Source organism: Neoarius graeffei, chromosome 7 (assembly GCF_027579695.1).
Source record: "Neoarius graeffei isolate fNeoGra1 chromosome 7, fNeoGra1.pri, whole genome shotgun sequence".
Lineage (NCBI taxonomy): Eukaryota > Metazoa > Chordata > Actinopteri > Siluriformes > Ariidae > Neoarius > Neoarius graeffei.
The window spans coordinates 36,190,282-36,203,812 of NC_083575.1; the positions used below are offsets into that span (position 1 = coordinate 36,190,282).

A 13,531-nucleotide genomic window follows, 5' to 3' on the forward strand; every position below is an offset into this window, starting at 1 on the left:
AAGTGGAAGGATGGCAAGCCTAAAGACAATCATAACTACACAATGGGCAGTATTTGCATCAGTATTTGCAGTATTTTCATACTTTTATACTCTTTAATGAAAGGTGATACAAGGCGGAAGTCCGCGCCGTTTTTCAGCAGTCGCGTCACATGACCAACGCCAGCGAATCAGGAAGGTGGATGTCACAGTGACGTTGTCCAATGACGACGCCAGCTAGAGCTCAGCACAACGTATCCGCGTATTCTCAATGTTTACACAGCACCAGACCAGACACGATCTGGATTGAATACGTGGACGCTGGCGGATTCCCGTTTCCCGGTGTTTTAATGTAAACGGACAGTGCATCCGCGAAGAAAACGAGACAGATACGGTCTAATGTAAACTTGGCCATAGACACAGACAACCATTCACACTCCCATTCACACCTACGGTCAATTTAGAGTCACCAGTTAACCTAACTTGCATGCCTTTGGACTGTGGGGGAAACCGGAGCACCCGGAGGAAACTCACACAGACACGGGGAGAACATGCAAACTCCACACAGAAAGGCCCCCCATCGGCCACTGGGCTTGAACCCAGAACCTTCTTACTGTGAGGCGACAGTGCTAACCACTGCACCACTGTTGAATAATCCTATCTTTGAATTATAATAATCTTATAACAGGAAAAATTAGACAAACATGCCCATATTTAAGATATATTCTCTTGCTAAGATATCATGTTTTGAGCAATTCCAGCGTTTTGGACGTGACACTTGAACTGAAAATGGCAACAAATGACCCAGTGCATGTTTTATTGTCTCCCAGTATTTAAACAGGTGTTGCATATTTTAAGGCTGTACCATACTGGAGAAGTGATAGAACAAGAACAATTCCCATAGTACATCTGGGGCATGCCAGAAAATGCCAATAAAAGATGCGTTATGGATGTGACAGAAAAAGTATCACTTTTCTTGGGTGACTGTACATTTTTATCAAACTCTGTGAAATTGTAAACCTAATGTCGAAATGGAGATATCCATTTGATAGAGGGGTCCAAGGTGAATATTAAAAAAATCTTTGTTTAAAATATTTTGTATTTCATGCAGAGTTTCGGAAGGAAAAGTCAGCGTTATGGATGTGACGAAATTCCGTTATAGATGTGACGCGTCTGAAATAGACATGGCGTATGTTTAGAAAATCAGCAATTTAACCACCATAACCCTTTGAAAAACTCTCTAAATATCAGCTAAAACTATCAAAGTTCTTAAATAATATTTAGGATGGCTATTGTTTTGCTGTTTTGTGGATTTTAGCATACATTTCTGTGGCTTGTGGCAATAATATAGAATTGTACATGATCAAAGTTGATTTTAGCTTGGGTTTTACATTATAAGAAAGAAAGACTGACTGTGACATATTAGGTTGGTTACAAATTGGTTCAACTTATTCACATCTGTAAAATACAGGCCTAGGTGATATCTCTGGGAGTGGTTTTGATGTATTACATGTTGCTTTATTTTTGCATGGTGAGGTTGACATTTACATGGAATTGCCCTTTTGCAGTAGAAATGTACTGGCATCCCAAAGTGTGTCCCTGCCTCTCACTCAGTGTTCCTGGGATAGGCTCTTGATTCACTGCATCTGCAACCAGGATAAAGCAGTTACTGAAAATGAATGAATGGTAATTAAAGTTACCTTAACTTTGAGTAGCCAGCACAAAAGTTATCCTTTCTTGTGCCTCATTAAAATGTAATAAATTACCCTAACTGGAATGGGTACTTGGACGGAGCATCTGTTCCTCCCTAAGGAGCTTCAGACTCTAAAGAAAGACATATATCGATTATTTTGTGTGTCTGAGATGTCAGGTGTTTGCTAATCGCTGCCAGACATGGATTTGGTCCGAGAGAGCTGACTGGTGCTCGTCTGAGAAAATGGGAATGAATTGAGCAGAATATCTTCACCCTCTAGGCTGCACATTGTCTGCAGTGGCAATGATATCTCTCTCAGGAATCTTGTTGCATAAATGCATTTGATATTAACTCAGCTTTCTAGTGTATTAAGTGCATGACAGAGCAAATGATCTTACGACTGGTGCCTAAATGTTGAAAGAAATTGGAATATGAGTTTAGTTCAGTTTCGAAGTGTGAATCGGTTGCCCTGGAGCAAGTTTGTTCAAGCTGCTGGATGGAGTATTGGAAATTTTATGCCAACTTATACTTTAGAGATGCCTAGACATACAAAAATTATATGCTACATCTCTTATGGACATTAATAAAAAAAACTGACTTAAATCAAATTTATAGTGTCTAAACATAAAACTTTATTTTTTACATGCAGGAATTTCATGCATGCTTGATTAGAATATAAATGAGGTTGCATTTTAAAACATTTGTGCATTTACAGTCACTAGGACTCTGGGTGGAAGGAAAACTTCTGGCAAATTTGACTTTGCCTTGGCTGGTAGTACACTAGTTGGTCACACTGGATAAAAATGAACAAGTTAAACGTTAATGACTTGACAATGTTGAAAACATAAATAATAAGAATAAATGACAAAAAAAAACCCAGTACCCAATAAATAATTAAAAACGATTGATCTTTACTGTTTTGAGAGGGCAGGGGTTATTTCTAACATTCATCCCAATTATGAAAATGGAAAGGTGAGGCCATGGAGGAGGACTATCGGTCGGCCTCGAAGAAATTCTGGCAAACAGTCTGGCGCCTCAGGAGGGGGAAGCTCTGCCAACACTGTTTACAGTGTGGGTGGGGAGCTGTTGACCTCGACTGGGGACATTGTTGGGTGGTGGAAGGAATACTTCGAGGATCTCCTCAATCCCACTGTCACGTCTTCCATTGAGGAAGCGGAGGCTGATGACTCGGAGGTGGACTCGTCCATTACCCAAGCCGAAGTCACTGAGGTGGTTTGCAAGCTCCTCGGTGGCAGGGCACCGGGGGTGGATGAGATCCGCCCCGAGTATCTCAAGTCTCTGGGTGTTGTGGGACTGTCTTGGATGACACGCCTCTGCAACATCGCGTGGCGATCGGGGACAGTGCCTCTGGAGTGGCAGACTGGGGTGGTGGTCCCTCTTTTTAAGAAAGGGGACCGGAGAGTGTGCTCCAATTATAGGGGAATCACACTTCTCAGCCTCCCAGGGAAGGTTTACTCCAGGGTACTGGAGAGGAGAATTCGGCCAATAGTCGAACCTTGGATCCAGGAGGAGCAATGCGGTTTTCGTCCTGGTCGCGGAACACTAGACCAGCTCTATACCCTTCATAGGGTGCTCGAGGGTTCATGGGAGTTTGCTCAACCAGTCCACATGTGCTTTGTGGATTTGGAGAAGGCATTCGACCGTGTCCCTCATGGTATTCTGTGGGGGGTGCTTCGGGAGTATGGGGTTCGGGGCTCTTTGCTAAGGGCTGTCCGGTCCCTGTACGAACGGAGCAGGAGTCTGGTTCGCAATACTGGCAGTAAGTCAGACCTGTTCCCAGTGCATGTTGGACTCTGGCAGGGCTGCCCTTTGTCACTGGTTCTGTTCATAATCTTTATGGACAGAATTTCTAGGTGCAGCCAGGGGCTGGAAGGAATCCTGTTTGGGAACCACAGGATTTCATCTCTGCTTTTCGCAGATGATGTTGTCCTGTTGGCTTCTTCAAACCAGGACCTTCAGCATGCACTGGGGCGGTTTGCAGTCGAGTGTGAAGTGGCTGGGATGAGAATCAGCACCTCCAAGTCCGAGGCCATGGTTCTCGACCGGAGAAGGGTGGCTTGCCCTCTCCAGGTTGGTGGAGAAGTCCTGCCTCAAGTGGAGGAGTTTAAGTATCTCGGGATCTTGTTCACGAGTGAGGGAAGGATAGAGCGTGAGATCGACAGGCGGATCGGTGCGGCCTCCGCAGTGATGTGGTCGCTTTACCGGTCCGTCGTGGTGAAGGAACTGAGCCAAAAGGCGAAGCTCTTGATTTACTGGTCGATCTACGTTCCGACTCTCACCTATGGTCATGAGCTTGGGGTGATGACCGAAAGAACAAGATCGCGGATACAAGCGGCCGAAATGAGTTTCTTTTGCAGGGTGGCTGGGCGCTCCCTTACAGATAGGGTGAGAAGCACAGTCACTCGGGAGGAGCTCGGAGTAGAGCCACTGCCCCTCCACATCGAGAGGAATCAGCTGAGGTGGCTCGGGCATCTCTTTCGGATGCCTCCTGGACGCCTCCCTGGGGAGGTGTTTCAGGCGTGTCCCCCCGGGAGGAGGTCCCGGGGAAGACCCAGGACACGCTGGAGGGACTATGTCTCTCGGCTGGCCTGGGAACGCCTCGGTGTTCTTCCCAAGGAGCTGGCCGAGGTGTCTGGGGAAAGGGAAGTTTGGGCTTCCATGCTCAGACTGCTGCCTCCGTGACCCGGCCCCAGATAAGTGGAAGAAGACGAGACAAGACGAGACAAGAAAGCATTGTAGCGTGTGCATGACGCTTTTGTCCAAACAAATAACACTGAACTGTGAAACTTGTATGCTATTAAAAAATGGCTGCTAGTACTTGCTACGGGAACACATATGCTAAAATTGGAACGATACAGAGAAGATTAGCATGGCCCCGTGAAGTGTTACCGTATTTTTTTTCCAGAGTCAGTCTCTGAAGAGCCTAAAGTAATTATTGATGGCTACTTAAAGACCAAGAAAAAAAAAAAGACAAAAAAGGGCGGCTGATAATAATAATAATAATAATAATAATAATAATAATATGTGCACAATATAAGCATGAATAATAATTAAAAATAATAATTTATTACTAATACATTATTTTTAATTATTATTAATGCTTATATTGCACACATTTATTATTATTATTATTATTATTATTATCTCATCTCATCTCATTATCTCTAGCTGCTTTATCCTGTTCTACAGGGTCGCAGGCAAGCTGGAGCCTATCCCAGCTGACTGTGGGCGAAAGGCGGGGTACACCCTGCACAAGTCGCCAGGTCATCACAGGGCTGACACATAGGCCCTGTTTACATTATTTCGAATCAGCGGATCATCAGATTAACGTTTTTAAAACGATTCGCGTACACACGGCAACGCCAATACACGATTCGCGTGCACACAGCAACGCCAATACACGGATACGCTAATCACATGACTAATTAGACGGCACGTCACATGATCCCAGTGCATATCAGGCATGCGCAAGTCACTCACCACTTGCAAGTGGAAGGATGGCAAGCGAACACCTTCTCCAGCAGATAAACACACCTGGCTGTGATGTTCATGTTCTCACTGAGTTTAAGCGCCTGAAGGAGGTTGAAATGTGTAAATAAACCTCAGTGCAGCTCAGCGCTTCCTCCTGCGCTTCAAATCACTCCGCCCTGAACAGCGAGTGCCCTCTGGAGGGTGCACACTCCGGCCCTGCGCAGCTCACAGAGCGCGCGAGTGAAGCGCACGAGCAGTGATTCGGGACTGAGCCGCTGTGTGTGAGATCCCAACGCCAGCGAATCAGGAAGGTGGATGTCACAGTGACGTTGTCCAATGACGATGTCAGCTAGAGCTCAGCACAGCGTATCCGCGTATCCTCAATGTTTACACAGCACCAGACCAGACACGAACTGGATTGAATACGTGGGCTCTGGCGGATTCCCGTTTCCTGGCGTTTCCCGGCGTTTTAATGTGAACGGACAGTGCATCCGCGAAGAAAACGAGACAGATACGGTCTAATGTAAACTTGGCCATAGACACAGACAACCATTCACATTCACACCTACGGTCAATTTAGAGTCACCAGTTAACCTAACCTGCATGTCTTTGGACATGCAAACTCCGCACAGAAAGGCCCTCGCCGGCCACTGGGCTCGAACCCAGAACCTTCTTGCTGTGAGGCGACAGTGCTAACCACTACACCACCGTGCGACCCCTATTATTATTATTATTATTATTATTATTATTATTATTATTAATTTAAAAATATAATTAATCCTTATCTTGCACAAATTTACATATTAATATGATCAAATGTGCATTACAAGATTAAAATCAACATAAGCTATATTTTTATTATATTTTATGGTAATGTCTTATGGTAGAATGCCGTATGATTTACTCTAAAGCCTATAAATATTAAAATATCTATAAGGGCCAGTTAAGCAATAATAATTTAAGTTAAAAACAGTTAAAATTGAATGATGATATACACCACCACTGTGACATCCACCTTCCTGACTCGCTGGCGTTGGGATCTCACACACAGCGGCTCAGTCCCGAATCACTGCTCGTGCGCTTCACTCGCGCGCTCTGTGAGCTGCGCAGGGCCGGAGTGCGCACCCTCCAGAGGGCACTCGCTGTTCAGGGCGGAGTGATTTGGAGCGCAGGAAAACATAGAAAAGAGTTCCATGTTCTAAATCTTATGATGTGACATCACTGACTGTGTATACCTTAGTTTCGAGTCAGAACACGGTGGAAGCAACACAGTCTTTTGACCGTGCGTCAGACTTTGTGATTTACCTTGTTGTTTTTAAGTAAACATTTTAGAAAGACAAGGGATGTTGTCATGTCTCGTCGCTCGCGTGGAAAAAGAGTGTTTTTTCGACTGACTCTAGAAGTGGTACAGTAAACAAGGAAGAGCTAACGGAGTGCCATTACAATATCCTATTGTGAAATGTCCAATAATAACTATGATAACCATCCTATGTTCAAAAAGATCTTCAAATATACATAATGGAAAAACACCAGCATACTATCAAATTCACTAATTATAATACGACTATAATTTTATAGTAAAAATTTTATAAAAATAAAATTATAGCTCCAGAGAGACACCAGATGCAATAAATGTCCATGAAAGAAGCTGCTAAAAAGTTTCATCAACTGGAAAACTGCTCAGCCTAATGAAATGAAAGGAGCAGGTGTTGTAGATCTGAGAAGACAGGTTGTCTTGCAGCGGAGTGCTAGAGCAAGAATTTAAGCTGTAGTAAATGTCAGAGATTGCTGTGTGTAAAAGCAAGAGGAAACTGACAAAAGTCTAAAGCATGCATGCAAAACACGAGGTAATGAGTCCAGGAAAAGGGAAATGTTTGAGCAGCAGAGTCTAAGTGATTGTTTTATTGAATGTGATATTACAGATTGGGCGGCACGGTGGTGTAGTGGTTAGCACTGTTGCCTCACAGCAAGAAGGTCCTGGGTTCGAGCCCAGTGGCCGATGAGGGTCTTTCTGTGTAGATTGCATCTTCTCCCCATGTCTGCGTGGGTTTCCTCCAGGTGCTCCGGTTTCCTCCACAGTCCAAAGACATGCAGGTTAGGCTAATTGGTGGCTCTAAATTGACCGTAGGTGTGAATGGTTGTTTGTCTCTGTGTCAGTCCTGCGATGACTGACTTGTCCAGGGTGTACCCCGACTCTTGCCCATAGTCAGATAGGATAGGCTCCAGCTTGCCAACGATCCTGTACAGGATAAGCGGCTACAGATAATGGATGGATATTACAGATAACAAGGTGAAAGTGTTCATGAAAGTCTTTATACAAGACATAGCATCAGCGCCACTGGATCCATCCAAAATCACTAGGTGGTTCGGTGTGACAGTAGTTCATACGTGTATGGGCAGCCTAAGACAGCGTTATCCAATCTTATCTGCAAAGGGTTTGTGTGGCAGTTAGTTTTTATTTAAATCAGTCAGGAGCAAAGCTGGTTGAAACAAAAACCTGCTGCCACACTGGCCCTTTGTGAATAGGATTGGACACCCCCGAACTAGGAAATATATAATTTAGCTGCCTTAATGTCCCAAATGACTGACCTATTCTCTACATGATTAGACCACAACTTAAGTTGGGTAAAAGTGCTGCGTAAGCTGATCAGTTTGAGGGTGCGCCCATCTTGCCATTGCTCTTCCATTAAAAAAGGATAGCTTAGTACCTGTGGGAATTTCAAAGTAACCACAGACACAAGCAGGTACTCATTTCCATGTGTGGGTGAATTGATCACTGGTGTAGCTGGAGGACAAACAAAATCAGTAATATTGATCTCAGTCAAGCTAATCTCAAAAGCCATATACGGTCTCTTACTAAAGTACTGGAATAGCAAGGCCATTTTTTATTTTTCTTACACACTGAAGACATTTGGGTTTGAGATCAAAAGATGAATATGAGACAGTAGATCATTACATCGGCTTTCATTTCTTGATATTTACTTCTAGATGTGTTAGACTTTAGAATATGGCACCTTTGGTGGTAGACCACCCAATCTTTAGGTGAGAACAGATATTTAGTTTAAAACTAACACTTAATATTTGGTGGCATATCCCTTGCTTGCATCAAGCCAGTGACCAACTGACATTACCAAACTGTTGCATTCTTTATTTGTGATGATTTTCCAGGCTTGTGCCACAGCTTCTTTCAGTCGTTGTTTGTTTTGGGGTCTTTGTCTCTTCAGGAGGTGAAAGGCATACTCAACTGAGTTATAGTCTGGTGATTGACCTGGCCAGTATCAAACTTTTCATCCCCCTGATGAAGTCCTTAGTTGTGTTGGCAGTGTGCTTTGGGTCATTTCCTTGTTATATGATGACGTTCTTCCCAATTATATTGGATGCATTTCTTTGTAAATTGGCAGACAATGTTTCTGTACATTTCTGAATTCATTCTGGTTCTATCATCAATAAAGGTCAGTGAGCCTGTTCCAGAATCAGCCATGCAAGCCCAAGCCATGACACTACCTCCACTGTGCTTGATCAATACACTCATATGTTTTGGATCATGAGCAGATCCTTTCTTTCACCACACTTTGGTCTTTCCATCATTTTGGTAGAAATTATTCTTGGTTCCATAACTTTTGTGGCTTATCTGTATATTTCTTTGCATTTTTTTGGCCTCTATATTTCTGCTCTTGAAGTTTTCTTTGAATGCTGGAAGGTGATACCTTCACCCTTGGCCTGTGGAGATTGTTAGTGATGCCACTAACTGTTGTTTGTAGGCTTTTCTTGACAGCTTTCACAATGTTTCTGTTATCAACATTGATGTTGTTTTCCTCGGCCTGACATGTTTTTTATGTCTGGTTGAGAGTACACCAGTGGTTTCTTTCTTTTTCAGGACATTTCAGATTGTATTGACTATGTCCAGTACTTGTACAGTGGCTCTAATCAAATTTTTCCCTCTTTTTTTTCTCCTGGAGACAGCTGTCTGGTCATATTGGTTTTTGCTTTCTAACAACAAATGCAGTCTTTACAGGTTAAATGCAGGGCTCAAATCAAGAGTAGACCTTCAGAGCTATTAACTGTTTACACAATCAATCGTACAGGGTACACCTGGGTAACTAGAAACGCCGGTCAGTCACGTGTTCCAGTATTTTAGATCACCTGAAAAATGTGTGGGTCCCAGCAAAAGAAACCAGTTTTTTTTTTTTTATGGGGATACGAAAGCTGAAATTCTGATTTACCATCTCATATTCATCTGTGATGTCTTCAGTGTATAGCAAAAACAAAAGAATTTGACGTGCTGTTCCAATACATTTGGAAGGGACTGTAGGGAAAAAGTCAAGCTGAGTGAGAGCTACTGAGTACTTGTACTGTCTTCTACAATTTTGGTGCGCCGGTCACATTTTTGAGTGAAGAGTGTTTTGAAGATTGATGTGCTTTTTGGAGCTGAATGCTGTTTGTAAGACTTGCTCATCACTGCAAAGACAGATGAGGAGAATTTAAACCTTTGAGGTTCTGAGGATTATAATTTTTTTTTTTGTCATTTTGCTGCACAGGAAATTTGGCTCTTGTAATTGATTTCGCAGGGTTTAAACAAAGTCTATCTATTTGAGGTCTTGGCAATTGTGACTGCACATGTAGATCAGAACCTTTGTGAGAGGTTCATTTCAAATTTGGCAGTAATATCAGCATTGGTTGCTCTGCCAAGATCAAGCCTGGAAATCAACAGCTCAATATGAGAACACATTTGTTCAGGCAAAATCATAACTACTGAAACCTGAAGTTCTGACATGCCTTGATCTTTCACTGCCGTTGCAACTGGTATGTGTCCCCTGTAGCAAAGGGGTACTTCACAAGGTCACTGAAGAAAAAAACCCAAACACATTATGCATTGGGGGCGGCACGGTGGTGTAGTGGTTAGCGCTGTCGCCTCACAGCAAGAAGGTCCGGGTTCGAGCCCTGTGGCCGGCGAGGGCCTTTCTGTGTGGAATTTGCATGTTCTCCCCGTGTCCGCATGGGTTTCCTCCGGGTGCTCCGGTTTCCCCCACAGTCCAAAGACATGCAGGTTAGGTTAACTGGTGACTCTAAATTGACCGTAGGTGTGAATGTGAGTGTGAATGGTTGTCTGTGTCTATGTGTCAGCCCTGTGATGACCTGGCGACTTGTCCAGGGTGTACCATGCCTTTCGCCCGTAGTCAGCTGGGATAGGCTCCAGCTTGCCTGCGACTCTGTAGAAGGATAAAGCGGCTAGAGATGATGAGATGAGATGAGAGACATTATGCATTGATGGAGCAAGAAGCATTTGAATCGCAGTGTTTAATTTTTCAATTAATTCACTCTTCTGATATATCACCATCCACTTACAATTATTTATGGACCACTAGGGCATTCCACCATTAGCTGCCAGTCAAATTTATTGCAGTCTTATCACACCTATGACAAAAATCAGAGTAACATGCAGCTGCTACCACTAAGCAGCTGCCAGTGTCTATACCAGAATGTGTTTTTTATTTTTTGGTGACATATCTTTTATATTTATTTTGGTTCATTTCACATTGCAGCAATTTTCAAGCACACAGATTTCTTTGCTTGCATGAGTGTTCTCTGACTGATCAGGAATTCAGCGGCATGTGCTTTTGAGAGATGTGCCTTTATAGGTTTGCATTAAGGCCTGTTTTTCCTTTGCACTTTCTGTAAGTATATTTTTATGCTGTATGGTTTCAGGTTGTCTGTGCATCTGTCTTTAAATTCTCGTTAGAATGTTATCTCAAGAACGAGTGTTTTATTTGTAAGATTTATCTGGAATTATCATTGTAACCACCAGAGGAACTGATTAGATTTTGGATTGATTCAAACAGGTTCAACGTCACAAGGTCCATCCATCCATTTTCTATACTGCTTATAGAGGCTTTGCACAGTCATGTGACTCCATAGCAGCGGTAACTATGCTGCCATGAGAGGGAGCACACTTGATCAGTATAGGAAGGTTTTGCTGCGTTTTTAGATGTGCAGGTTGTTCTGAATGAAACCAAGACATCAGGTTTTTTAAATTTACCAAAAGTAATTAATCATCGGGGGAAAAAAAAACTAGAGATCTTTTAAATGTAGAAGGGGAAACTGGGGGGGGGGACATTCACCGGGACTCGGTGTCGAACGGAGAGGTAAAAAACCCTATGGTATGCTCACTTCATTTCCACGAAGGTAAGAATTAAAAAATTATAATTTCACAACTGCAGCATGGTGCTCATTCTTATCCAGTGAAATGAACATGAGCCTCAACAGAGCGGCTCTGCAGAGCTACCTTCACTGAGACTTAAAGTGCGTTTACATTTGGGGACGTGCACGTTGTGCGTATGCTTGGGACCCAGTCATTATGGAAAACACCTAATGCTGATTTGAGCACAATCAGCATGCGCAAATAAGGACATAGAGGCTTTGGGAAGTATTGTTATCATCATCACTGTTTGTAGCCATGTTTATGACTTTGCTTTCGGTTTTGTTTTTGTAAATATCACACCTGCGAATAAACATTCTGCCTGCATTTCGATCCCTCTACCGCCGCATACCTGCCCAAATACTTCACAAAGTCTCTGTGAAAACAGTGTCCTTATTTGCGCATGCTGATTGCACTCAAATCAGTATCAGGTGTTTCCCATAATGACTGGGTCCCAAGCGCATGCACTATGTGCTCCAAAGGATCCCTGAACGTAAATGCACTTTAAGTCTTGGTGAAGGTTAGGTTCTGCCGAGCCACTGTTGCTCATGTTCACTTCACTTTATAAGAACGAGCACCATGCTGCAATTGTGAAATTCTTTTTTTTTTTTTTAATTCTTACCTTCGTCGAAATGAAATGAGCATACCATTGGGTTTTTGACCTCTCCGTTTGACACAGATTCCTGCTGAATGGTAATTTTCCCCTTCTACATTTAAAAATCTCTCGTGTTTTTTCCCCAATAATGAATTACTTTTGGTAAATAAAAAAAATCTGATGTCTTTGTTTTGTTCAGAATGATCTGCACATCCAAAAACACAGCAAAACCTTCTCATACCAATCAATAACAACTAACTCAGCTGAATGAAACACTACAAGCATGCCCCCTGTCATGGCGGCGTAGTTACTGCTGCTATGGGGTCAGGTGATTGTGCAAAGCCTCTATTCCTCAGGGTCATGCGGGAAGATGGAACCAATCCCAGCTGACTTCAGGCGAGAGGTGGGTACACCCTGAGCAGGTTGCCAATCAATTGAAGGGCTAACACAGAGACAAACAATCGCTCACACTCATATTCACACCTACGAGCAATTTAGAGTAGCCAGTTGACCTAATCTGCATGTCTTTGGACTGTGGGAGGAAACTGGAGCACCCCGAAGAAACCCTCACTTACATGGGAAGAACATGCAGCCTCTGCACAGAAAGGCCCCAACCTTCTTGCTGTGAGGCAGGAGTACTAACCATTGCACCACCGTGCCACCCCACAACAAGGTCAAATGTCTAAAATAGTTTTTATGCCTCCGCCACCTTAAGGTGCAGGAGGCATTATGTTTTCGGGTTGTCTGTCTGTCCGTCCGTCCGTGCATCCGTGCGTGCGTCCGTCCCGAAACCGTCCGTCCGTCCATGCATGCGTCCGTCCTGAAACCTTGTGAACATGATATCTCAAAGGCTGATGAAAGGGATTTCACCAAACTTTCACCATTTGTGCGCGTTGGGACAAACATGAACTGATTAGATTTTGAGATCAAAAGGTCTAAGGTCAAGGTCACTGTGAGGTCAAATGTCTGTCAGAAAACCTTGTGAACATGATATCTCCAAGGCAGATGAAAGGAATTTCACCAAACTTCCACCACTTGTGCATTTGGGGACAAAGATAAACTGTTTAGATTTTGAGATCAAAAGGTCTAAGGTCAAGGTCAGTGTGAGGTCAAATGTCTGTCCGAAAACCTTGTGACCACAGTATCTCCAAGGCAACTGAAAGGAATTTCACCAAACTTCCACCACTTGTGCATTTGGGGACAAAGATAAACTGTTTAGATTTTGAGATCAAAAGGTCTAAGGTCAAGGTCAGTGTGAGGTCAAATGTCTGTCTGAAAACCTTGTGAACACAATATCTCCTTAAGGTGCAGGAGGCATTATGTTTTCGGGTTGTCCGTCTGTCCGTCCGTGCGTGCGTCCGTCCCGAAACCGTCCGTCCGTCCGTGCGTGCGTCCGTTCCAAAACCTTGTGAACATGATATCTCAAAGGCTGATGAAAGGGATTTCACCAAACTTTCACCATTTGTGCGCGTTGGGACAAACATGAACTGATTAGATTTTGAGATCAAAAGGTCTAAGGTCAAGGTCAGTGTGAGGTCAAATGTCTGTCCGAAAACCTTGTGACCACAGTATCTCCAAG

At 43.4% G+C, this 13,531-nt stretch overlaps 1 protein-coding gene and 1 pseudogene across 1 annotated transcript in view; both read left to right on the forward strand.

The window, feature by feature from the left end:
- The window catches only part of prkn (parkin RBR E3 ubiquitin protein ligase), a 308,907-nt gene that overhangs the window by 8,670 nt on the left and 286,706 nt on the right, over nt 1-13,531 (forward strand). The window lies entirely within an intron of this gene.
- LOC132889833 (U6 spliceosomal RNA) lies at nt 4,505-4,567 on the forward strand (annotated as a pseudogene).